This window comes from Macaca thibetana, chromosome 8, assembly GCF_024542745.1.
Source record: "Macaca thibetana thibetana isolate TM-01 chromosome 8, ASM2454274v1, whole genome shotgun sequence".
NCBI lineage: Eukaryota > Metazoa > Chordata > Mammalia > Primates > Cercopithecidae > Macaca > Macaca thibetana.
Genome location: NC_065585.1, coordinates 66,482,429 through 66,509,642, shown reverse-complemented (window position 1 = coordinate 66,509,642; position 27,214 = coordinate 66,482,429).

The following is a 27,214-nucleotide window of genomic DNA, read 5'->3' as shown; positions in this document are numbered from 1 at the left end:
GTGTAAAATTTGAAACATTATAGAGGATGAAGTTATAGACACAGACTTGCTATTTGTTTAGGGGCCATTTCAAGAGCACACTTGGACAATATTAATATTGATGTTGCAACTTCAATGTTACAATGTCACAGCAAGATAAATAGACAAACCTCAAGTCATAGATGAACATCATCATGGAGCAAGATGACGAGCAAGATAAATAGATAAGCCCCAAGGTATCAAGATAAATAGATGAACCATGAGTCATGACTTTTTGCTGATATGTACGATTAAGCTTAATTACAAGTTGTCACATTTTTGCTAGTTTTCTTTAGTTAAAAAAGATCCTCTATCCTTTTTTAGCATAAGGGAAATAAAAAGGTGGTGAATTTTGCATTAATTCCTAAACAAAAACATAAGCACTTTCAAAAATGAAACCTATTAGCAGAGCTTTGTGTTTCCTGTGAAAATTAAATCTATTCCACTGTCTTAAAATTCATACATATTTTGAAATTTATATGTAAATTATTACAGCATTTTAAATGGTTTCAGTGCACACAGTTTCTTCTACCACCATCCTCTTCATTCATTCCAATTAATTTTGTTACGCAATTTTTTTTTTCTTTACCTTTTGTAGTTGTTGTTGTTCTTTATTACATTTAGGTATATTTAGGCCTCTTCTTCTGAACTCATTTTCTGCTGATAAATAAATAAGGCGTAGGTGCCTGTTCTGGCTTCAGGGGATGTCTAGGCTCAGACACACTGGACTAGCATCACTCCATTTCTGAAGAGTCTTTGTGGAGCTGATGAGCTTCTGAATACCCCAAATAGACATTTAAGAAGACTAAACACTCTGGGGGTGGTGCATTTTATTTCCATCTTTTTATTTTCATCATTTGTCTGGATAATACATGCCTTTGGAATAAAATTCAAAAGTAACTGGTGAATTAAAAGTAATTCTCTTACATTCTTTTTGCTTTAGACACCCAATTCCCTTTCCTAGCATCAGTCACCGCTACAAGCTTTTTATGTTTCCAGGGTAGTTTAGGCATATATGAGCATGTGTCATATAGAGGCTGCTTTCTTTGATTAGAGTAAATTTGCGGGTTTTTTCTGAATTGTACTCTGCAGGAATCCGAAGTCTCTTGCTAAAATGAGACTCAAAAGGTAGAAGCCAGCTTTAGTGTGACCTTTATTGTCTCCTCATGGTCTCATCCAAACGGTACCGTCTTTACATCTCATCAATTAAAGTGAGATCCATTCACTTTTACTGTGCTGATCTGATCATCCAGGGGAAAGGATGTTATGTGGTGAGGTTTTAAACTATATGGATTGACACATTCATGAACTTGTTGAAATCTGGACTGGGTCTCTCTGTGCTTGGGGCACAACCCTCAGGTTGCTTTCTGCCTTTAATAGCACCTGGGGGGTTCCCTTAACCTTTCTCAGGGTTGAATCTCTTACTTTCTTTGTCCCACGTGTTTCTTATTTTTGGTTTTATACTTCATATTTGTGAAGAATATATTACAGTTGCTTCCTGGGAAATGGCGTGTGAAAAGCAAAATGTTTAAGATCCTTTATCTCTCCAATATCTTTATTAAGTTTGCACAGATACAGAATTCTAGGTTAGATCTCATTTTCCTTGAAAATGTTGAACATATGAATTCATCAATCTAGGTTCCAGAGTTGATGTTCAAAATTCTAAAGTAATTATAATTCTCAATACATGTTTATTATTTATTTCCCTCTTTTTTTGTGAACAATTAGAACCATATCTTTGCTCCTAAGTGGTATTCTTAACATTACCATGTTACGTTTAATTTAATCCATTATCTTGCATGCTTTGTGGGCCCTTTAGGTAAAGAAATTTATGTCCTTTGTCCTGAGAAAACTATTTTCATGATTTCTCCCTCTACCTTTTCTCCGCTCCATCTTTCTGAAAATTGTATTATGCAGATATTGCATATCTTGCATGGGTTTTTCAATTTTCTCTTTTTTCTATTTGACTGTTTGTTCTCTTTCTTGATGGATTTCCCAAACTAATCTTCCAAACATCCTGGTTTTCCCATTTACTTTCTAATATATTTTAATGTTTTTCTGAAGAAGGCAAAGCGTTGAAATAGGGATACCTATTTGAGTAGGTATTCCTAAACAATAGCATGTAAAGCAAGGGACTGGGAACTGTAATATACATGCATTTTCATTTCTTTAAGTTCCATAAAAAATGCTCAACACATAGCAGACTCTCAATAAATGAATGGCTATGGATTGGAAGGATGGATGGATGGATGGATGGATGGATGGATGGATGGATGGATGGATAACATGGCCTACGTTCTAGTCCCAATTTATATATCTTCCTCACATCATCTTTGGCATGTCATGCCTTCTCTTGGTTTGTTTCTAACTAGCAATTTCACACTATATTTTTCTATCTGCCATTAACAGTTCTAACATTATTTGATACTATCAATAAATTAATTTGTATTTTTTATTACATGCATAAGTTTTGATCTTTGTGACTATCCCAAATAATAAGATTATATATAACAAATAAGATTATATATACATATACATAACATATATGCATATGTGCATATATATTTTTCTAATTTACAAAGATTTAAGTTATCTCATATATAAGTCTTACTACACAGACAGGTAATAACTAGAAACATATGATAGGTAAAAGAACTGAGCTATTATTTGAAATAAATTAAAAATCCATCTGAATTTGCTTATTTAATTTTTTGCAACACCTTAAAAATTTATTTTTAGTAAATAAACCAGAAAATCAGCAGTACTGTGATTTGGTAGACTGAGTTCTTCTTTGCATACATTTCAAAATGACTTCTTATATAATGTGTTATACACAGATCTTGCTATCCACATTGGTTCATTAAAATGTGGAATAGTTTCATACAATTCTAGTCATTTAGCAAGGGTCACATGAAAAATTTTCTTGTGACGTGGAACAGTGAAAAAGTTTTATATCTCTTGATATTGATTAAAGGAAGGCTATCAAGCCTTCTCATACAATAATTTCCTGTTTTAAAATAGTTTAAAAGTAAACCTTCTAAATTCAATACTTTCACATATTTAAATCAGTCAGACAACAGCCAGATTTTTAAAAATCTTTGAGTCTGTTTGCCAATCCACTAGTTAAGAAGTATGTTTTTCATTCAACTTTCTAAATGAAAGCAGCCTTGTCTGCACTGATTTCATCATCCCCATTGAAAATGTTTATCTGCCAAATGAAAAAGAAGAGTACAAATTAGAAACACTGATATGTCTTCTGACATTATTTATGTAGGAGCTAGTTCTCAAGTTGTCATTACATTTACCACATGAAAATTAGAAATGATTTGTTTGGAGATCCATAGCTATTTCTAGATTCAAGATGTTTGGACAACGGTAGGTAAAGTTTCATTATCAGACTGAAATAAATATGCTGTAATTATATATAAAGGAGGATAATTTTTACTTTATGAGCTTAAGTTATTAATCTACACAGGCCAAGTATACAGAATACCAGAATTCTCTGAAATTATACTAGAGTTTTTCCCAGTCAACTATTTGAGAAGCGATGTTTGAAAAGTAAGGTCAAGGATTGGTTGGACAGACAATGTCCACGTTTCTATTTGATTGTTTCCATGTTTCTTCTTGTGTGTGAAACCCAGGCTAGCTTTGTACTTCTCCAGAACCTTGTGTTTCCCAGTTTTTTATCATTGATCATGCTTGAAATTATTAAATGTCTATTTTATCCAATAAACTATAGGTTCATAAGGTCCAAAGGCTCTGCTGTCTTATTCTCTTCTATAAGTCTAACGCTACCATATTTGATTTCAGCAAATGTTTGTTTAATTAATAGATTAGTAGCTGAGTGAGACATGAATCAATGAGAGGAAATCTAACATGGGCTGATGATTAAATTATGGGATGGAAATTAGAAAGTTAAAATTTTAATTAATGCAGTGTTTTATTAGATTTTTACATGGCAATAGTTTAACTTTGATATGTAAAATGTTATGTGCGTAGAGTTTACAAATAGTAAAAAATTATGATATGGGTACATTTCCAGTTACCTGAGTCCTAGAGAGAGTAAGAAATCAACAACTAATAATAATAACAACAAAACCATTCAAGTTCTGTGCTGTATTTAAAAAATAGGGTTTAAGCATTCACCAGTATACTGAATTATGATTGCTAGATTAATTAACATCATAATTCACTTAAATTACCTGTGAGATGCAGACCTCTCAGAATAGTTATCATATTAATTGAAATAAGATTTCACTGCATTTTGAGTTTGTTTTTCTAGTACATCAAAATTTTGTACTTAGGTAAAGATGAGATTAATATTTCCAACAACTGTTCTTTTTTCAGTATAGAAAATTTTCGCTAACTTTGCATTTTGTGCTCGTTTTAAAGCAATTTTCTGTTTTCTTTTTATATGTTAAGGAAATTTTGTTTATAAAAATATACACTGTTTCCCTGCAGACATATAAACATGACTAGAATGCTACAATAGCAATGCTTTAGATATAATCTTAAAAAATTCCCTGATGTGCAACAGCATAGCCCAATGATTCATGAAATTGCTAAGTGTTGGCCATATTCCTTCTTACAGAAATAGTAATGTATTCAAAACATTTTTCTTTAAACTTGGAAATAAAAATACAAACTCTACTCAGTGTGTCAGCATTGATATTAGGATGAATTTCTTACTCATGGGAAAAGCTTTAACTAAGTGCATTGGAAGTTTGGAAATATCAGTAGCACCTCATGGTGAAAAATTCAAATGTTTCACTTCCTAGATGGGTGGGAATAAAACAGAAAACACAGAAAAAGAAAAAGGAGAAAACAGAAAGGGGGTCCTTTGTCTGCCTATCAACAAAGCTATTAACCTACCTGCTTCTATACTGTGTACTCAGCCTCCCTCCTCTAGAAAGGAAGAAATGTCTATTTCCTAAAAAATGTCTCGTTCTCTTTTGGTGCTCAGGATCCCATCCCAGATTGCCAACCAGACTTCCCATTTGAAACTATCTCCTTTGTTCTACATCATCAATTTCTTCTTCTATACTTGACTATTTTCCAAAAAAATGTAAGAATCCTCTAGTATGTCTCATTTTACTTACTGTTTTTTAAAAAGCATGTTTCAGTGCCTCATTCTGAAAAAAGCAAATTTCCCTTAATTGAAAAATCTCTGTCCAGGTACTATCTCATGTCTCTTCTAACAATCACAGCAAAATATGCAAACACATTTTATATTTCATCAGATAAGGTTTTCCTTGAGCATCCAAGGTAAGGTCTTCATTACTGTCTATCATGTTTCATTGTTAATTTCCTTTATTTTTACCTATCACAATCAGAACTTATTGTGTTTATCTAACTCATTAACTTTTAATTTTCTTTCTCCTCCAAGTACCATGTAGGTTCTTTGAGGCAGATTCCTTTAACTCTCTTGTTCATCACTGCATCTTAAGCTCCTAGAAGTGCTCAGAGCATAGTAGTTCCTCGACAGGTATTTACTGAGTGAATGAAAGAACCTATACCAACCAGTTTCTTTGGAAAAATCAACAGTATCTGAACCCTTGGATTAGAGGTCAACTCTAAATTGGCGCAAACGAGGCAAAATGTTTTGTTACCATCTTGTATTTATCCTTTCTCCTCCTTTCTTCCAGATACCTAGTACCCTTTTCTCTTTTCATTGTAGTATTTTGCCCTTTATACAGACCTCAGTTCTCAGTAATCACTTGTGTCAATAATCACACAATTCAAGTAGTCCATCTCTCTTTAGAAGAGTATTAAGAAATGAGCTGTTTAATTTGTCATATTTAGAATAAATTTAAGTATTTTTTCTTCCTACTTTCCCCAAGTGCGTCTTACATTCTTCAAAGGAACAATTATATCATCACGGCATTTGGTAGGAAATCAGGTTTTGTCTGATTCTTCAAACTTCTTCATTAATTCCCAAAAAGATGTATTTAACTATTTCCCAAATAACTTTTACCACTTTTTCTACTGTCACTGTATATTGGTCCTCAGCATAGCATAGATAATTTCTAAAATTACTTTCATCATTCTTGTCTTTCCAAATCTTCTTTTCTTGCTTTTCTCATGTCTGTTAATAGGACCATCATCTACCTTTATCATATTTGACGATCATTATAAGACTTTATTGCTCAAGGTACAAAAGGGTTATCAACTTACTTCCTCTCTACATATTTAGTTGTCAAACGATGTTAGTCCTACCTGCAAAATGACATAAAATACATCAATTCCTCTTCTTACATATAATTTTTACTTGTTCCACCTTAGTTGTGAACCTTGCACCATGCCTTCCAGGGTAAGCCCTCCTTTTACATAAATAAGCCTTGTCCACACAATCAGTATATCTCGCTAAAATGCAAATGTTTATGTCATTCCCACAACAGGAAAATAATCCCTTCACAATCTATACCTTGCTTTACTTCTCAAACCAAACTCTTGACTTTTTCATATACAACACATGACAATTATAACTAAAATGTCGACTTTTATTGAGCATTTAACCCATTCCCTGAGGCATTCCAAATGTTTCACCTGGAGAAACTCATTTATTTCTTACAATAACACATTGAGAAAAAGGCACTATCTTTAGAATCAATTTAAAGATGAATAAAGTGGGGCCTGCAAAGGTTAAGTAATTATCCCATGTAGTGAGGGGAATTGGGGTAGTGTTTCACTGTTTCCAAAAAAAAGAAAAAGAAAAAAAATAAATAAAGATTGTGCTTTTGCTCATTTCCATCATCACTACTGTGTAAATAAACTTAGGCTCATAGAGGGTAGGTAAAGATCCTAATATTACAATTTCAGTAAAACTCTTGAGTAGCTGAGCCCAGGCCAATCTGAATCTACCTTGTGTCTGCTTTACTACTCCAGCTCTCAGAGCATCTAGTCCTTAAGATGAGCTGAAAAACCCCAAAACACTCACTCTTCCAACATATTTTAAGTTATTGACTGCAATTTGATGACTTCATTAAATGCCTTGGGCTATACATGACAATGTTTGAAAAGGAAAAATGTTATGAAAACATCTGGTCTACTTCGTTCTCCACAAATTCCATCTACCAATAGTTTAACATCAATCTGTGAGAATGTTAAATGTTTGCAATTTTCTTTTTAACAATGAGGAAAATATTAATTTTTACAAAGTAAAATAATGTGATTAAAGCACTAAATTCAGTCCAGTTATTACTATGAGTAAGGTTAGAAATGAGGTCTCCATACCATAGGGCATTAGTGAAGCCGTTAGTGAAGCCATTCCAAGGGTCAATAACCAGGAATGCTTCAATGGCTCAAAAGTACCCATGAGTGCTTACTCAGGCTGCATGTAGGTTCAGAAATGACTTCTGTTTTGAATGAAGATCAAAAGAGGTACTAAAATTCAATAGAATTTTGTCATGATAAGTCAGACTTGGCAAATAGTTTAATAATCTAACACAAACAATAACCCTAAAATTATTTTACTTTTTTCCCACTAAGCACAAAGAGTCAGAAAATATTTTAGACATTCCTTATACTGAAAGGAGAGTAAGCACAGCTGAATGTCACTGTAGGCCAGGAAATTAGCATACAGATTTTTTTGCTGTTGGTGATCACAGGTCATGTAATTCCAAATAAACAATAATAGAACAGTGGCCATAGTCCTAACACAAGGGCTACATCCATCATCGGCTAATTTTTAAAGTAAATTCATTGCCAGTAGCTATGAATCATAAGAATCCTTCAACCAAATAGAAAAATATATACTTTTATGTTGTGTAAATGTTCTCTATCTTGGTAAACAAGTTTAGCTATTGATAACTGGTATGGTACACCTATAAACATTCTCTAAATATTTGGACTGACAATCAAACTGTGTAGCTTTGAAGAAGTTTGAGAAGAGCAGAGCCCAGCGCAGACAATGAACATTGGTCTTGAATACACTGGAGAAGATGTAAATGTTAGCACAGCAGTTGTTTTATCACATTGTGCTTTTTTTACTTTTAGAAACTACATATCAATAAAGCTACAGGTGTCTAGTCTCCCAATAGGCTGTTACCAAATCACTCGAGTTTATTTTTTCTACTTTTCAGTTTCTCCAATAACATTATTCAAAAGACGAACCAATTTCACTTTTAACTATTAAGTAATTTAATATTGACCATTGAATAATTCTTTCTAAAATATATTTTTATGAAAATGTATTATTTGGAGTTACAATGTTTAATAAATGACAATCTAAATACATATTACTCATTGTAAAATGGTCAAAGACAAGGTTTAGTTGTATCAAGGTGAAACCTTCTTTACTTCCAATAATTCTTCCATTAAAGGGCCAAACATAATAATGCCAATTCCAAAGGCAGAACATATGATACGAGCAGAGCAATCTATTTAAAAGAGTATGCCCATGGGGAAAACACAAAAATACAATAAAAAAATCTCTACTAGAAGGAAAAAGCAAATAGCAAAAATAATGAGCTTTTAAGCTAGAGACAGCAACTCTCTTTAAAGATGGGCCATCAACTACTTACATACAGCATTGATGGAACATAATTCACAATAAAACTACCACATGAAAAGTCATAATTTCTAAAATTGTTACTGTCAGTAATAATTTTTAAAAACCTTTTTTAAACTAAATTTTGCAACATCTAGTTACAGGTGCTGACAGCATCTTGTGTTTCACTGACTTTTTCATTAGAAGTGCTATTAATATGATCATAAACAATCAGAACAAATTCACACTGAAGTGCACTAGTTTGAACCTGAGATGTGCTGGCAAGCCACTCTCATTACAAGTGACAAGGGATCTGACACCTTTGTCACCACATGCATGTTCTAGGTTGATTCTATCAAGCAGGGTACTTCTCTTGCAGCTCCACAATTCTGCCATTTTAGCACATTTCAAGATAAATGAGGTCATGTGCGTAACCATCACCAACATTACTTATTACTTTTCTTCTGCAGTCTTTAATATCCAACTTGAGTGTAAGCTTCATGGGGGCAGAAGCTAGAACTATTTTGATTCTATTCACTGGATCATCTCTATTGCCTAATATAGTATCTGGTGCATGGAAAGTGCTGAATGTTTGCTGAATAAAAAAAATGAACGAACAAATACTATTGCAAGTTGGTAACATCTGTGCCTTTTAAATACAATATTTTTAAATAAAATAATAAAAATAGAATTAAAGGTTTTCAATAAGCATTTATTCCATTCTACTCGAATGGAAGTCTTCATATTTACAACAACAGCAAACTCTAATGTGTCAGTTCTATGCTGGGTACTGTGCATATAGTAGAACTTTTTATACCCACGGTGAAGTAGATATGATTATTGTTCTTTTACAAATGAGAAAATGAGCCTTAGAAGAGATATGTAAATGGTCCACAGACAATAAGTGGTACAGTTAAGATTGTAACTGATGTTGGAAAAGCTCATATATCAAGTCAAATTAAGTTTGGCTTTGTAACAATCATGACCTAAACTCAAAGCTGGTGTGGCAGCTGTACTCTCTATGGTTCTTAGGAACTGACACTTCATCCTGATCGCTTCTCTGACATACTTGAAGTGTCATTTTTGTTCTCAGATGTGAGGTAGCAAGATGGAGAGAGAATCAAAGATTAGTGAGGAATACATAACAATTGCCTGTTAATAAAGGCTTCTAGAAGCTAACACATTTGCTTACATTTCATTGACCAGAATGCAATCACTGTTATGGGTCGAGTTATGTCCCTCAAAATTCATATGTGGAGGTCTCAACTCCAGTACCCCAGAATGTAACCTTATAAAATAGATTGAAAATAGGGTATTGTGGATGTAATTTGTTGAGTTTATACTAGAGTAGGGTGGGCTTGAAATCCCAAATGACTGGTGTCCTTATAAAAAGAATGCCATGTGAAGAGACAGGCATGAACACAGTGAGAACCCCTTGTGAAGACTGGAGTTATGCTGCCACTATCCAAGGAGATACCAAAAGCCCAGAGAAAGACCTGGAACAGATCCCTAGCACCTCAGAGGGATCATTGCCCTGCTGATACCTGGATCTTTGACTTCTAACTTTCAGAACTGTGAGACAATACATTTCTGTTGTTTAAGCCCCTTAGTTTATGGTACTTTGTTAAGGCAGCCCTAGCGAACCAATACAGTAACCTTTAAGGTGGTTTGGAAAAAACTAGCTCTTTGGCTCTAAACTAGCTAAAACTTTTTTCAAAGAGGAAAGCCATTATTACAGGGTGAAAAGCACTTTCTGTCAAACTGTGCTACACTCTGAAATGTGGTCTTAATACTGAATATTTCTTTGAATCTGTCAATATCAATTGTGAAAAGTATATTAGTACATTATATTTTGATCCACCTAGAAAGAAAAAAATGCTAGCAATTGAATATCATAGGTCATCCACTGTAAGTTTCATTCTTATTTCATAGATACTAAATGTAATAAAAAGAAATAGACATCTTAGAATCAATGAAATATAGTAAATGATCTATATACAATTTAGTTATAACAGTAAACACAGAAGACATGTTGTTTACATGAGCTGGGATTCAACATTTTAGATTGTATAAAACTTAGACTTATTTGTCTTACTACAGGATTTTATAAAGTATATATAAGATAATAAGATACAGAGGATATAAATATGTCAATATGAGTGTTGATATAGATACAAATATATAAAAAGAAAACACTTCTTTGATTAACCTTGTTCAAAATGTTTCCAATATATTAATGGAATGTAGTATCAATGGTATTATACATTCCATTTAAAATAAATTTTGATAAAAAATTATGCCTATTCTAGAAAAGGGTAATTTTTTGTGTGTTGGTTCTATGAAACAAATTCAATACTTCTTTCCCTGCCAAATAAAAAATAATACTGCTGTAATTGGAATTTAAAAAAGGATCTAATAAGACCATAAAAACTGTTAAGTCATCAAATGCAGTAATAATTAATTTCCTTGTTAAAAAATTTTTGCTTTTATTTTCCATTTCTTTATGAAACTCAGTCCCATTTACTTGAATTATTCTTCTCATTATATATTGAATTCCTTAGAAACGACTGTGATTCTTGCTCGTTAGTCCCAAAGGAAAGTTTTAATTGTGTGTTGCCATGATAACTTGAATTATTAGGATACATATTACTATATATTTCTACAACTTTCTAATTTTAGAGAGTTTTATCAAGAAAGCTACTTACTTTAAATGTAGCTGAGATCTCCAAAAGAAAAATGAAAAGCAAACCATTTGTATTACCATTCACTTACTCGACCAAGGCTGGAGAATGGAAGCCAGAATCTCCCACCACAAAAGCTTTGATAACTTTTCATTGATGAGCCTACAATTGTAGCAACTGAGCCGTGAAACAAACTAACTATTAATTCTGGTGTTAATAACCATCATAGTATTTGGAGCTAATAAAAACAATTTGAGATTCAACTCCATCAACAAACAGCTAAAACATTAGTAAATATATTAGCTAATACAAACACGAAAATGTGAAGAATTTGAAGAGTGAATTTGTGAGGTAAAAAATGCATCTGTGAAGCAGAGTTGGGTTTCTCATAAAGATTGTTAGATGTGGCTTTAAGCAAAGCAGCCTCTGAGCAGACACAGGGGTGGGGGTACAATTTGGTGGTGACAGTAATTCCAGTAAGTGAAAGGGAGAAGGGGGCAGTGGAGACACACATAGCATAATGGAGATAATAAGAAATCCATTCTAAAAGTGTAACTTAATTTAATCATTGAGAAACAAAAATAAAAGTGCTACAAAAATGATGGCAATGTAGAGGTACAGTACAATTAAGAGTTCTAGATAGCAAGAGGTTCGTCTTTAGCAGAAATTCATTGTACAAAACAATTTAAATCATGAAATTAGTATCAGAGTTTCTATCCTTAAGACTTTAAGGAATCAAGCAAAAAAAAAAAAAAAAAAAACCAAGATTTCTCTTTTTCAAATTTTTTACAACAGAATTTGAAAAATACCTAATGAGGAAAAACTTCAGCAAAATAATTCTGTTGGCACATGGCCTGTCAAGGCATCTCTTCTTACTTCTGAGAGGCCTAATCTTATCTCCATTTCCTTGAAAGGTCATCTCAGTGTCAGCTGCTTCATGTAGTCTTTCCTGATCTGCATAAGCAAATGCAATTGCTCTACATGGCATTTATTCAATTGTACATATTCTCGTGAACATTTATATGCTTGGCTTATCTGCATTCTAGATCTGGAGTTGGCATCCTTTTCCTATGAAGGACTAGGCAGTGAATATTTTAGCCTTTGTCAGTCATTTGGTCACTTTCCCAGCTATTTAATCTGGCCATTTTCATATGTAAGCAAGCATAGATGGCACACAAATGAATGAATGTGGCTGTATTCCATTTAAACTTGATTTATGGACACTGAACTTTGCATTTCGTAGACTTTTTACATGTCACACAATATAATTCTTCTTTTGATTTTGTTTTCAACCATCTTAAACGGTAAAATCCTTCTTAGTTTGCAAGCCATACAAAAGCAGATGGCAGACCAGATCTGGTTCCCAGACCATGGCTTGCCAACCTGTGCTTGTGACTTTCTAAGGTGAGGTATCCCCTGACCTCATCTGTACCATCTCTGTGTACCTACTGCATTGCTTTGCACTTAGTAGATGTGCTATATATTTTTAAAGTGAATACTATGCTGACATTATAGGGATAAGCGCAGTGAAGAAAAATGGAATATGGAGAAAGTTCATCCTTTGTTCTATGTCCGGAGTGTCTTCGAGCAGGTTGCCCTATTTTCCTGTTTCATAGTGTGCTGCTATTTTCCATTAAGTAGTTACCACAATAATTAATTATGTATTTATTTGTGGGTTTTCATGTTTATTACCACATCCATTTATATTGCTGGTATAATAAATTACCACAAACTTAATGGCTTACAGCAATACATATTTATCTCATAGTTGCTGTAGGTCAACAGTCAGATGGGCTTGGCCGAGTCTCTGTTTAGATTGATACAAGGCCAAAATCGTGGTGTGAGCAGGGCTGTTCCTTTCTCACAGCTCTAAGGGAGAATCTTCTTCTAGACTCAGGGAGGCTCTTAAAAGAATTCAGTTCCCTGCAATTGTAGGACCAAAGTTCTTATTTCCCTGATGGCTGATGGCCTGGGGTTATTCTCTGCTCCTAAATGCTACATCATTCCTTGACTTGTGGACATTTGCCTTCAAAGGTAGTAACCACTGATCAAGTACCTCTCATGTCTCATCTCTCCTGTGTTTTCTTCTGCCCTTCATCTCTCTTTGACTTCAATTAGGAGAGTCTCTGCTTTTAAGGGTATTATAATTAGATCGACCCCCTCATATAATCTAGAGAAAAATTAGTTCAGCCCCCTCATATAATCTAGAGAAATATCTACCATATCAAGATCAGTGACCTTAATCACAACTTCAAAGTCCCTTTTTCAATGTAACATAACATATTTAGAGGTTTCAGAATTTAGGGCATGGACATTTTGAAGGTGGTTGAGAGACCTTGCTTATCATACTGTTGGGTACAATGTTCAATATTTTGGTAATAAGTACACTAGCAGCTCAAACCTCACCATTTCACCTTTAATAACCATGTAACAAACAAGCACATATTGTAAAATAAAAATGTTTTGAAGTCGCATATTCCTATTCTAAATAGTAACCCCATGTACATTTCTCAATAGTATTTGTCAATGTTGAAATTTATATTACTTAGTGTAAACTTCTACACATGAGAGGAAAAACACTGTAATTTTTGTACTTTGAATATAAATATTTTACATATAAAAAGGATATATTATTAAATGTGCTATATGAAAAATAAATCATCCTATCATTCAGTTTGAGAAATACATTACTAGCATTATTGAAGTTCTCATCACACTTCTCACTCAATGCATCCTCCCCTCCAGCCCTTTATTGTTGTGTAGCTATTAACAAACAGTGCTTAGGCTTATGTTATTGGACTTTGTATAATTTATTTTCAATGTTGCACAGCATACCATTATATCTGCACATGTGTATGCATGTAATTATATACAATGCACACATAATTTTATATATATAAATTTTACATATAACACATTTGCAAATTATATATATAATTTTATGTATTGTTTTATCAATGGATATTTAGATATTTAGGTTATTTCTAGGTTTTTTTGCCAAACAATATGGATATATCCATTTATTTCTTCTGGGATACATGTGCAAGGATTACACAGAATAACTGGATTTCACGTTTCAACATTATTAAATAACAACAAATCTTTTCCCAAAGTAATTTTACAGAAATCAGTTCTCATATAAAGAGTATAAGACTAAATGCCCTTCCACCAATACTTGGTTTGATGAGACTTGTTAATTTTTGTCAATTGGTTAGAAATAAAATGTGTTTTTCTGGTTATTAATGAAGTTGAAAATATTTTCATATTTGTATTGGTCTATATGTTTTAATATTTCATATGCTTATTGAAATAATTGTCATTTTTCCGTGTTTTATTCTTATTTTTTGTCTCATAAATTAGATTTTTGTGTGAGGCAAGGTCTCTTAGCATCTCGTTTGCTTGAAATATCTTTGTTTCACCCTCTTTTGGAAAACTGTCATGTGAGATATGCAATTCTTTGTCAACAGATACTGCTTCTACAACTTGTAAGTATTCTCCCATTGCCTTGTGATGTTGAGAAGTTCATTTGCAGCCTGATTTGCTGCTTTGTATATTTATTTTATCTCTGGTGGCTATGTCTTTGGTGTTCTGTGGCTTCACCATGTGGTGACTACATATGGATTTCTATATATTTATTATGTTTGGCTTATGTGGTGGTTTTAGAGTCTGAATTTTTACTTCTTATGAATTGTCAAAAAGTTGTAAACATTGTATATTCCCTATTCTTCTCTGTTCTCCTTTTAGAATCCAGTTAGATACATGTTAGTTCTTCTTGTTCTCTTTTTTGCCACTTAAGCTGTCTTTTAAAAATTATCTATATCCTAGCATCTATGTGCTGCACTTATGTTATTATTAATTATTGCATAGTAATTTATCATTAGTTTATAATTTTTTAGTTTATAGTTTATCTTTTATGCTATATTTTCTATTTAACTCATCCATGGAGATTTTGATTTGAATTACTATAGTTTTAATTCTACAACTCTACAGAAGAAAATTATTCTCTGTGTTCCCACACATTTTTCAGTCTTCTTGATAATGATGCTGTATGTTGGGTTTTGAACAGTGATGGTCAGCCTAGTTCTGACTACCCAAGTATTGTAAATGTTGACATTCCTCTACAAGTGCTTCTGTATTCTTTGAAGAGGAACCTACTTTTCCTCTACTTTGAAGAGGAACCTCAGATGAGCCTGTTTGCTACCCTTCAATTATACCTTAGCTTGAGCCAAGAGGAGGACCTTATGTTGAGATGGCAGAGCTGTGAGGTTCATTTAGCTTGGATGTCTACATTGCTGCATAGAGGACAGTTGCCAAGGGGAGTCACCTGACTCTTAGCAGGCTTTAAGGGAGTACAAGGAACTTTTGTTATTGGGGTGGCTTTTTGCCACAACATAGCCTTGCCTACCCTGATTAATCCAAATTTTCAATGTTTCCTTTTCCAATTCTACTTGTTTATCTCTTATTTTTTACTTATTTTAATTTTTTAGACACAGGGTCTCACTCTGTCACCCAGGTTGGAGTGTGGTGGCCCAACCATAGCTCACTGCAGCCTCAAACTCCTGGGATCAGGAAATCCTCCTGCCTCAGCTTCCCAAGTAGCCAAGACCATAGGTGTGTGCTACCATGCCTGGCTTATTTGGTTACTTTATATATCCTCTTAATATTTGTCCACTTTTTTGAAAATATATTGAATTCTCTAAGCATTTTATTCTTGTTCTTTTATATTCTATAAGTAATGATTTCAATACGATGAGGGTTTAAATTGTTCCCTATTGGTTTTTTTACTGCATGCATTTGATATTTCTTGTAGTTATACACTCATATTTGATTGCATTTCATCTGTGGAAGACTACAAAGAACCTAGGTTAAGAATGATTCCCTCCAGAAAGGCTTCTGCTGCAGACAGAATATGCCAACAAACTGATACCCCTGTTACTTAATATCTCAGCTTCCAGTTTTCCTGACCACTCAGCTAGTATAAATGAAAGCCCCAAACTGGTGTGAGGCAAGCAAGCCTATGACATATATTTTTAAGAGTCACATGCCCTGTCATCTCTAGCTACTGGCAAAAAATCCAGGTTTTAATGTCTGTCTGCTTTCCTTGCCACTGGATTTTTCCAGCCTGCTCTTTCACTGAAGGTATACTCTTTTGGAGAAGGAAGATTTAATTACAATTCTCAGATCTCATTTCTCTTCTTCCATAGGCCTAATAACCTAAACCTCATTTAGCTAGTCCCTGAAATTCCAGAATGTTGTATCCTGCCCATGCCCAAAGAAAAGCCTCAGATTTCATGTTGCTTTGAAATATTGATTTCAGCTTTTAATTCCTTCTGTGTTGTTGAGAGATTTCCTTTATTGTCTTGATTACTCAGCTATGCGTTTAAAAATGTGTTTTTTTAGCTTAGCTCATATTTATACGTTTGCAAGGGAAGACACTGAAAGAAAGAAAATTGTGTATGTCTTTATATGCAGTTATATTCCCACCATTTAGTACTATATGAACACAAAAAATACTAAGTTAATAAATGTTATAGAACAATTTAGATTGAAGAAAAAAACACAAATATAAGACAAACTAAATATTTGCTGATTTCTAAATGTTTTAAGCATAAAAATATAAAGATTAATATAAAACAACCAGCCTAGTTCTGACTACTCAAGTATTATAAATGTTGACATTCCTCTACAAGTGCTTCAGTCTTCCTTTAGAGTAATACAACATTACCAAAACAAATAACTTGTAATTAGAGCTAATTGAAAAGTAAAGGATTTATTCATGCATTCTTCCAATTAACATACGTTGACTTAAAATTAAATATTACATACTAGGCTTAGCACTAGAGAGTCAAAGATAAATTACATGATTTAAATTACTTATATTTTAGGTGAATACCAGAGTTACACCTTTTAAAATAATATTTTACTAAGACTGTGTTATTGATGATTCAATCCAGTTCCATAAACATTTATTGAGTAGCTAGGGAAAATCTAGCAGTGAAAATAAAGGATGGGGAAAAATGCTATAATTATATAGAATCTTCTTTATTACTTACTGACACTGTGTATCTTAAAAGAATTGACTCATCTATGTATTTTATTCCTTGCCTTTAACCTCTATTTGGGTTATTTATTAATCCTTGACAAAAAAGATCAATATGTTGTGAATTCATTTATATACACTCAATATCAGTGAGATAAAATATAATCATGAAAGTTCTATAACATAAAGAAGTACAGATAGAACTATTATAGATACTTAGAGATGAGCTATGCCTCTCTCATTTCCTGTACTTTGCTGTACAAGTAGATATACTATTTCTTCCATTATGAATTAAAATATTCTTAAATTTGTTGAAGAATTTCAATAAAGACGATGAAAAGAATTATTAATCCCCTTGGATAGTAGTGGGAAATGTACTGTAATTGGTAGGCTTCATATCAGAGTTCTTGGAATTTCTCCAACTGCATTAGCAATTGGTCATCTTAATTACATGGTCCATTAGCTGAAATCTGCATCACAAAACTACCACGCACAATCCTTGCCAACTCTGATCCATTCATTGTGAGGTCAAAGTTTCCTTGCTCATTGCAAAATGAAATGGGATATATTAAGTTAAAGTATTTCAAGCTCATTAAATATACAACTTCAAGTTATTCACCGTATCACATACAGAAAATAACTGCAATTCTAAAGACTACGGTTCCAATACTTTCAGAATTTTTATAATGTAAGATACTTCTACAAATATCTGGACACACTCAAAAAATTTAAAAACAACATGTCAATCACTTAGCTTCTACTTTCTCTGACTTATAATTACCCACAATATTGACACAAATGTCTCAGTCTCACTGATAATAATCATTAGTGTGTTTCTAAATAAAAGATAGATTCAGAGCCAACCTCATCATTGTCAACAGGCATTTGGACAGAAATATCCAGGGAACCCGAATGAAAGCCACTTTTCAATGTTTCTTTTAGCACTGTCCTTACCCAAAAGTGTTTATATAACAAACTATTTAATAAATTTATTCAATATTCATTTCTTCACTCAGTCAGATATTAATATTTCTGAGTATTTACTATGTACTGCATGCTCGCACACCAAGATAAATATTCCCTGACTCCAAGAGACCCATGACCAAGTCCATTTTATGTAACAGAATGCAAATTTATCAAATGTTTTTGTCTAGTCCAGAGCCTTTATTCCTCCATTTTCTTTCAAAGGACATAATGGAAAAATTATTCTGATTTCTTGCAAAAATACAAAGACTATGTTTATACATTTACTGAATTTGTTCTAATTTATCAAAATATTGAGGTTAACCTGTAGTATATGATGAACTCAGGCTAGCATTATTCTAAATCATTCATATTTTTGCAAATTACCTATAAGATAAGCCATTCTAGAATTTGCCTGGTACTGAAGACATGTGTATTGATTTATATATTATAACCCCCAGTTTTTCTTTAATAAAGGTGGTAACAAGTACCTGTTTCCTATATTCCCATATTTCTTTCTAGTTCTCCTGAATCCTCAGAGATCACTGAGAACATTTCAAACGCATATGCAAGTTCTCACAGTAACTGAGCTCCATTGTTGTGAGTTGGAAGAGCTGCTAAGTAGTCACTTTACTCTTTTCATTCAATCATGGTTTCTTATGAATGCTTACTCTAAAATAAGATTCTAATAATATTTCCTTTTGACATGAAGCAAAATAGAAATGGTTGAGTAGAACTACTTTCTTGAACTCTTTGCATTACAACTTTTGTTTCAGTGAGTAGTCATGCCTTAATATGCTTCATTCATTGAACAAAATAATAAAAAAATGAAATTAAAAAGCATTTTTGTTGTCCATATATTTTTTTCACTGCAGATCTAAGCATCCTTGATGTATCTTACATTGCTCTGTGTTACTGTAAAGAACATCCTCAGCTAAATGTCATCCAGACCATCTTTTCCACCAATTCTTTCAAAATGATGTCTTATTGGATTGCTCTCTATCTAGCTATATCTATCTCTATATATTACCTTCCCCGTTTTCTTTATCATTAGGATCAATGTAATTTTACAATCTAATATGCATTTGGGGAGCCTCCCAACCTTCTTAACTCATCCCCCCCGCCCGTAGTGGGTCAAGCAGTGGCATCAAATCTGTTGTGGTGGAAGTTTTAGAGACTATATGACTAACGTCTAAACATCTTACACAACTCTGGCTGTCTGGAAATAGGAATAAAGCAGTTTCCTGAAAGAAACTGTGTAGATAGGATGAGCTCTATAGAGTTCAATCTAGTTTCTTATCCTATTAGACCTAGGAGGAAGAGATAAAAGAACCATTAAAGTGGTACAGACATGTCCTGACCTTGTGATTGCACCCTAATCTTTGACAATGGTTACCTCCTGTGATCAGCGAAGAGGCTGTTAATGCTGAGGAATTTCAGCAATGATGATCTTTTTTGGCGGTGGCGAAGGTGAAGGGAACAAAACCACACTTTGTGTTATTTTCTAGGCTATAGCTACACAGTGTTATTGAAATAGGTTAGAGGAAACTGAGACAAACTTCTACCACCCTGGAAACTAAGAGACAAGTGAGAAGAGGGAGAGGTGACAATTTTAAAGAGATAGCCGAAGAACAATAGGGTATTTTATTATTATCATCAGCATCATCTAGGACTATGACCAAATTTCCAGGCTGACATTGTCTGGGAGCTCCTAATCTCTGCAGAATTTACATTTTTCCTTTTATAGCATTTTGGACACATGTCTAATTCTGTCCAGCATTCCATTCACCAATAACTGAGAACTCTAAGGTGACAAGGCCCTTCTCACAAGAACCCCATTACTCTCTAATTAAAAAACAATTTTTCCTGTTTTAAAAATTAGGTTAAGAGTAGGTCACATCACTCCTTCTATTTTCTATTTACAATTGAATAAAAATTTCAACAGCTACCTGAACAAAGATACAGAAAGAGGAATAAATGTTATTTGAATGTCCATTATAATCTAAGTACCCGTATTTTTAAATTTTATGTATATGTAATATTATAATATCTCAAGCTTTACATTTTGAGATAAACTGATCAGTGTTTAGGAAGATAACAGAGAATATGGGGAAAGATTAATCAGATGGAAAGACTCTGATCCTCACAGAGTTTAGAATGCAGAAACAGAATTATGTGGCTCTCCCTCTACTGCTGAGCCTCATCTCTCTCTTTGGGATTGGCATCGTGCATTTATTCTGTCTGGGTACACTGGCATACTACCATAGTTTGAAAATGCCAATTTTCTTTCCTTTTATTCTCATCCCTAGTAGACTCTTTGTTTAAAGGCAGGGAGCGACCATTCAGGGCTAATTGGCTCTTCTCCCTGGAAGACTGGGTTCTATTCCTGTATCTGTCTCCCTACCTGCCTGCCTAATGTGAATACAGCTGCACCCCATGGAAGTTTCTGTTCTTGTCTCCATGCCCAGGACTTAGCCTATCTCATTCCCTACCACACTAATAATAATAATAATAATAATAATAATAATAATATAAGCAAATAACTGAATCCTTCTAAGGAATAGGGTGTTTTTTGACTAAAAATTAAAAGAGTTCATAGAAGGGCTTTTTATATCTCAGAGCACAAAACTTTACTTCAAAATTTGTTTTCTTTCCAAGGTAGGTCCACAGCATCAGCTCCTATCGCTTTCAAATTCTGCCTTTCAGTTTCTCTTTCTCCTTCCTCTGACACTCTTCACTTCCACCTTGGCCCTTAAACATGTCTTTTGTTTGCTTCAAATGTGGATTAATTTATCTCCTCTAATACACTGCATCCTACAGTCATCATTTATAAGTCTCCAAGTTGACAAAAGGACAGCAAATAACAGATCCTCCCATTTGTTTTCTCAATCCATCCTCCTTATAAAATGACTGTAAAATTATCATATGATATACATTTTCTGTCACATATTTAACACTTTTCGAATGTCTTTTATGCACAAGACTCCTTGTGAAGTGTCAAGAAGGTAGAAAGAAGTAATATACAACCACTAAGAAACTGCTTCCATCAATAAAGGCACTCACAGATAAATACATAATTAGATGAATAGGATATACACAGAGATATATATATATATATATATATATATATATTCAATGATACAGGTAGGAAATTAGGTATTAAAGGATGAGAGATGAGAAGATTGAGTAAGATACCAGTCACATGTAGAGCTATGAACTAAAAGTTTGGTCAGTGATATTGCCCCACTTCTGGGTAAAAAGAATTCTTGAAGTCTTAAGCACAGACAACACAAGGAATGGGAGGGACAATGATGAGTGGTGCATCACTAGGCTCACAGTGATTCATACGAGCTGTACTTGTGTTGCCTCCAATGAAATCTCTCTTGGTTTCTGAGCCACGCTTTGGATTTCCATACCATAAGCAGTCCCACTGCTCCTGCCCCCATTTGTAATTATTTTGTGCTGGGTACTTCCTCCATTTTTATCCCCTTATCACGTCATTCCTATTGTTTTCCATAAAAGTACTTTTTGTAGATTTAGCCAAGCCTTCTTTGCCCCCCACACCAGCCACTGAATTTTCATATTGAAGGTGTCTTCATAACATACTATTTTGATAAATATAAAAGATGCAGGTCACCCTCAGGAAAAGATTCCTTCTTGCAGTATTTTAAACTATGGCCCAAAGAAGCACATTTTGCTTATTAAAATAATATTTGTAGCCAGTCATCTTTTCCCAAATTATTGTTTTCCTAAATCTCATGTTTTATGAGAAATAATTGATAAAATACTCCCCATATTTCTAAATTATTTTTCCTCTAAGGTAGCACATATGTCATAAAAGTTACTTTCTGGTGTTTCTTTATCCCTATTCTTCCCTACCACTTATATGAGTGATTGTACTCATTCAACAAATATTTAAATGAACCTCTGATTCTGTTAGCGTTTGGAGATACTGGTGCAAAAGATGACTTCAAAGAGCCTGAGTCAAATGGGAAAAACTATGCAACATGATGACTAGGATGAACATGGTATTCTCAGAGTGTTATAAAAACCCAGAGAACAGGTACTTACTTCTTAACTCCATGTGAGTTAAGGCAGCTGTGGAGGCAGCAGGCTCAGGGAAGGCCTCCAAGAGGACATAACACTTAAGCTATTGCTTTTGCAATCAGTTGCACTATCATCTATCAAAATGTTTACGTTGGAAGCCAAGAATTCAGCCACTTCAACTCATTCTCCCAAACATTTCCCTCAACAAGTTATATTGATGCTGCCCTTTGCCTCCTTAAAATCACTTGAAAATTTGCAGTTTTCTTCATCCTTGTGCCCTATCTTCTTTACACTTCTGTCTTTTTCTAGAATACAGGTGTTCCTCGACTTACGGTACTTCCACTTATGACTTTTTGACTTTATGATGGTACAAAAGAAATACACAGTCAGTAGAAACCGCATTTTGAGTACCTATACAACCATTCTGTTTTTCACTTTCAATACGGCATTCAATAAATTATATGAGAAATTTAACATTTCATTTAAAAAATAGGCTTTGTGTTAGATGGTCTAGCCCCCAAATAGGCTAATATAGCTGTTTTCATCATGTTTAAGATAGAGTAGGCTAACCTATGATGGTTGGTAGGTTAAGTGTACTTTATTAAGTGCATTTTCAATTTATGATATTTTCAACTTATGATAGATTTACTGGGACTTAATTAACACCATCATAACTTAAGGAGCATCTATACAAACATTGCCCTTAGCTCTTTTTCCTGATTGCAGAAGCATTCCCCTCCAGTCTTTTATTCAGCTATTTTTTTTAACTTTGCTAAAATTCAAGACCTAAAACTCCTCAAAGATTGCTAAATTCTAACTAGATAAGTTTAGGGGTTTGTACCCCTAAAAATATCTCAACTTGTTCCTTCACAAAACCACACAGTGCAGTGATTAAAAGCATAAAGCCTGGAGCCTAGGTTTGAATTGCATCATCTACTTCCTGGGGATGTTGGGCAAGCACTTAATTTATCTCAGGCCTCAGAATTCTTATTTTTTTAAATGGGGGGATTTCTTCATGTGATTATGATGGGGACTAGATGAGATGAATTTTGAATTTTCTTAGAATACTGTCCAACACATAGTAATATTAGCTATAATTATTAGCTCTCCAAATTCATCTCCACTCCTATCTCTCTCTCTCTCTCTCTCTCTCTCTCTCTCTCTCTCTCTCTCTGTGTGTGTGTGTGTGTGTGCTGTGTATGGCAAGTGTTCATGCTGTTTCTATAAGGCATCATATTTTCTCATATTTGTATCTTTCGCATGCTTCTTTCTTTACTTAGATCTGTCTTCCACGCTTTCTCCAAACATGGCGGACACGAACTTACCGTTCAGGTCTAACAGCTCCCCAGTACTGATATAGGTGCTTTTTCTATTGGTTGCCATTACTCCTTTGCACACTAATTATTCTGTATTATAATTGTGTCCCTGGTCTCCTTCATTAAATAGTAAATTTCTTAGGGAATTATTTCTTAATATCCAATTCCGTGTTCTCTACCCAATACTCAACACCAAGAAGCGAAGGTTTTAGGCATAACATTGGTTGTTTTAGGCTTAACAAAAATACTGAAAATTTATTAAAGCCTTAAAGAAGACCTAAATAAATGTGGAGACATAGATATTCATATATAAGAAAACTCAATAAAGATAACAAATTTCTCCTAATGTATAGATTTAATTCAATTTTTTCCAGCTTTATTAAGGTATAATTAGCAAGTAAAAATATAATATAGTCAAGGTATACAACATGTTTTAATACACATATACATTATGAAATAATTATATTTATCTTTAATCAAGTTAATTAGCATATTAATCACCTTATATGTTTACCTTTTCTTTTGTATGTATGGTGAGAATATTTCAGATCTACTTTAAATTTTAAGTAGACACAGTATTATTAACTTTAGTTTGGAGATCTATAATAGATCTCCAAATTTATTCATCCTACATAACTGAAACTTTGTATGCTTTGACCAACATCTCCGTCCTTGCCCCATGTCCCAATCCCTGGTAACCACCACATTACTCTCTGCCTCTAAGAAATCAACATTTTTAGATTCCACACATAGGTAAGATTATGCAGTATTTGTCTTTCTTGGCCTGGGGTATTCCACTATATATAATGTCCTCTAGGTTCATCTATGTTGTCTTGAATGACAAGCTTTCTCTTTCTTTTTTAAAAGGATAAATAGCATTCCTAAGTGTGTGGGTGGGTGTGCGTGTGTACAGCATTTTTTTTTATTATTATACTTTAAGTTCTAGGGTACATGTGCACAACGTGCAGGTTTGTTACATACGTATACTTGTGCCATGTTGGCGCGCTGCACCCATCAACTCGTCAACACCCATCAACTCGTCATTTACATCAGGTATAACTCCCAATGCAATCCCTCCCCCCTCCCCCCTCCCCATGATAGGCCCTGGTGTATGATGTTCCCCTTCCCGAGTCCAAGTGATCTCATTGTTCAGTTCCCAACTATGAGTGAGAACATGCGATGTTTGGTTTTCTGTTCTTGCGATAGTTTGCTGAGAATGATGGTTTCCAGTGCATCCATTTCCCTGCAAAGGACACAAACTCATCCTTTTTTATGGCTGCATAGTATTCCATGGTGTATATGTGCCACATTTTCTTAATCCAGTCTGTCACTGATGGACATTTGGGTTGATTCCAAGTCTTTGCTATTGTGAATAGTGCCGCAGTAAACATACGTGTGCATGTGTCTTTATAGCAGCATGATTTATAATCCTTTGGGAATCTTCCCAGTAATGGGATGGCTGGGTCATATGGTACTTCTAGTTCTAGATCTTTGAGAAATCGCCATACTGTTTTCCATAATGGTTGAACTAGTTACAGTCCCACCAACAGTCTAAAAGTGTTCCTATTTCTCCACATCCTCTCCAGCACCTGTTGTTTCCTGACTTTTTAATGATTGCCATTCTAACTGGTATGAGATGGTATCTTATTGTGGTTTTGATTTGTATTTCTCTGATGGCCAGTGATGATGAGCATTTTTTCATGTGTCTGTTGCCTGTATGAATGTCCTCTTTTGAGAAATGTCTGTTCATATTCTTTGCCCACTTTTTGATGGGGTTGTTTGTTTCTTACTTGTAAATTTGTTTGAGTTCTTTGTAGGTTCTGGATATTAGCCCTTTGTCAGATGAGTAGATTGCAAAAATTTTCTCCCATTCTGTAGGTTGGCTGTTCACTCTGATGGTAGTTTCTCTTGCTGTGCAGAAACTCTTTAGTTTAATTAGATCCCATTTGTCAATTTTGGCATTTGTTGCTGTTGCTTTTGGTGTTTTAGACATGAAGTCCTTGCCCATGACTATGTCCTGAATGGTACTACCTAGGTTTTCTTCTAGGGTTTTTATGGTATTAGGTCTAATATTTAAGTCTCTAATCCATCTTGAATTAATTTTCATATAAGGAGTAAGGAAAGAATCCAGTTTCAGCTTTCTACTTATGGCTAGCCAATTTTCCCAGCACAATTTAATAAATAGAGAATCCTTTCCCCATTTCTTGCTTTTGTCAGGTTTGTCAAAGATCAGATGGCTGTAGATGTGTGGTATTATTTCTGAGGGCTCTGTTCTGTTCCATTGGTCTATATCTCTGTTTTGGTACCAGTACCATGCTATTTTGGTTACTGTAGCCTTGTAGTATAGTTTGAAGTTAGGTAGTGTGATGCCTCCAGCTTTGTTCTTTTGACTTAGGATTGTCTTGGCAATGCGGGCTCTTTTTTGGTTCCATATGAACTTTAAAGCAGTTTTTTTCCAATTCTGTGAAGAAATTCATTGGTAGCTTGATGGGGATGGCACTGATTCTATAAATTACCTTGGGCAGTATGGCCATTTTCACGATATTGATTCTTCCTATCCATGAGCATGCTATGTTCTTCCATTTGTTTGTGTCCTCTTTGATTTCACTGAGCAGCGGTTTGTAGTTCTCCTTGAAGAGGTCCTTTACATCCCTTGTAAGTTGGATTCCTAGGTATTTTATTCTCTTTGAAGCAATTGTGAATGGAAGTTCATTCCTGATTTGGCTCTCTGTTTGTCTGTTACTGGTGTATAAGAATGCTTGTGATTTTTGCACATTAATTTTGTATCCTGAGACTTTGCTGAAGTTGCTTATCAGCTTAAGGAGATTTTGGGCTGAGGCAATGGGGTTTTCTAAATATACAATCATGTCATCTGCAAACAGGGACAATTTGACTTCTTCTTTTCCTAACTGAATACCCTTGATTTCTTTCTCTTGCCTGATTGCCCTAGCCAGAACTTCCAACACTATGTTGAATAGGAGTGGTGAGAGAGGGCATCCCTGTCTTGTGCCCGTTTTCAAAGGGATATTTTCCAGTTTTTGCCCATTCAGTATGATATTGGCTGTGGGTTTGTCATAAATAGCTCTAACGATTTTGAGATACTTTCCATCAATACCGAATTTATTGAGAGTTTTTAGCATGAAGGGCTGTTGAATTTTGTCAAAGGCCTTTTCTGCATCTATTGAGATAATCATGTGGTTTTTGTCTTTGGTTCTGTTATATGCTGGATTACATTTATTGATTTCCATATGTTGAACCAGCCTTGCATCCCAGGGATGAAGCCCACTTGATCATGGTGGATAAGCTTTTTGATGTGTTGCTGAATCCGGTTTGCCAGTATTTTATTGAGGATTTTTGCATCGATGTTCATCAGGGATATTGGTCTAAAATTCTCTTTTTTTGTTGTGTCTCTGCCAGGCTTTGGTATCAGGATGATGTTGGCCTACTAAAATGAGTTAGGGAGGATTCCCTCCTTTTCTATTGATTGGAATAATTTCAGAAGGAATGGTACCAGCTCCTCCTCGTACCTCTGGTAGAATTCAGCTGTGAATTCATCTGGTCCTGGACTTTTTTTGGTTGGTAGGCTATTAATTATTGCCTCAATTTCAGAGCCTGCTATTGGTCTATTCAGGGATTCAGCTTCTTCCTGGTTTAGTTTTGG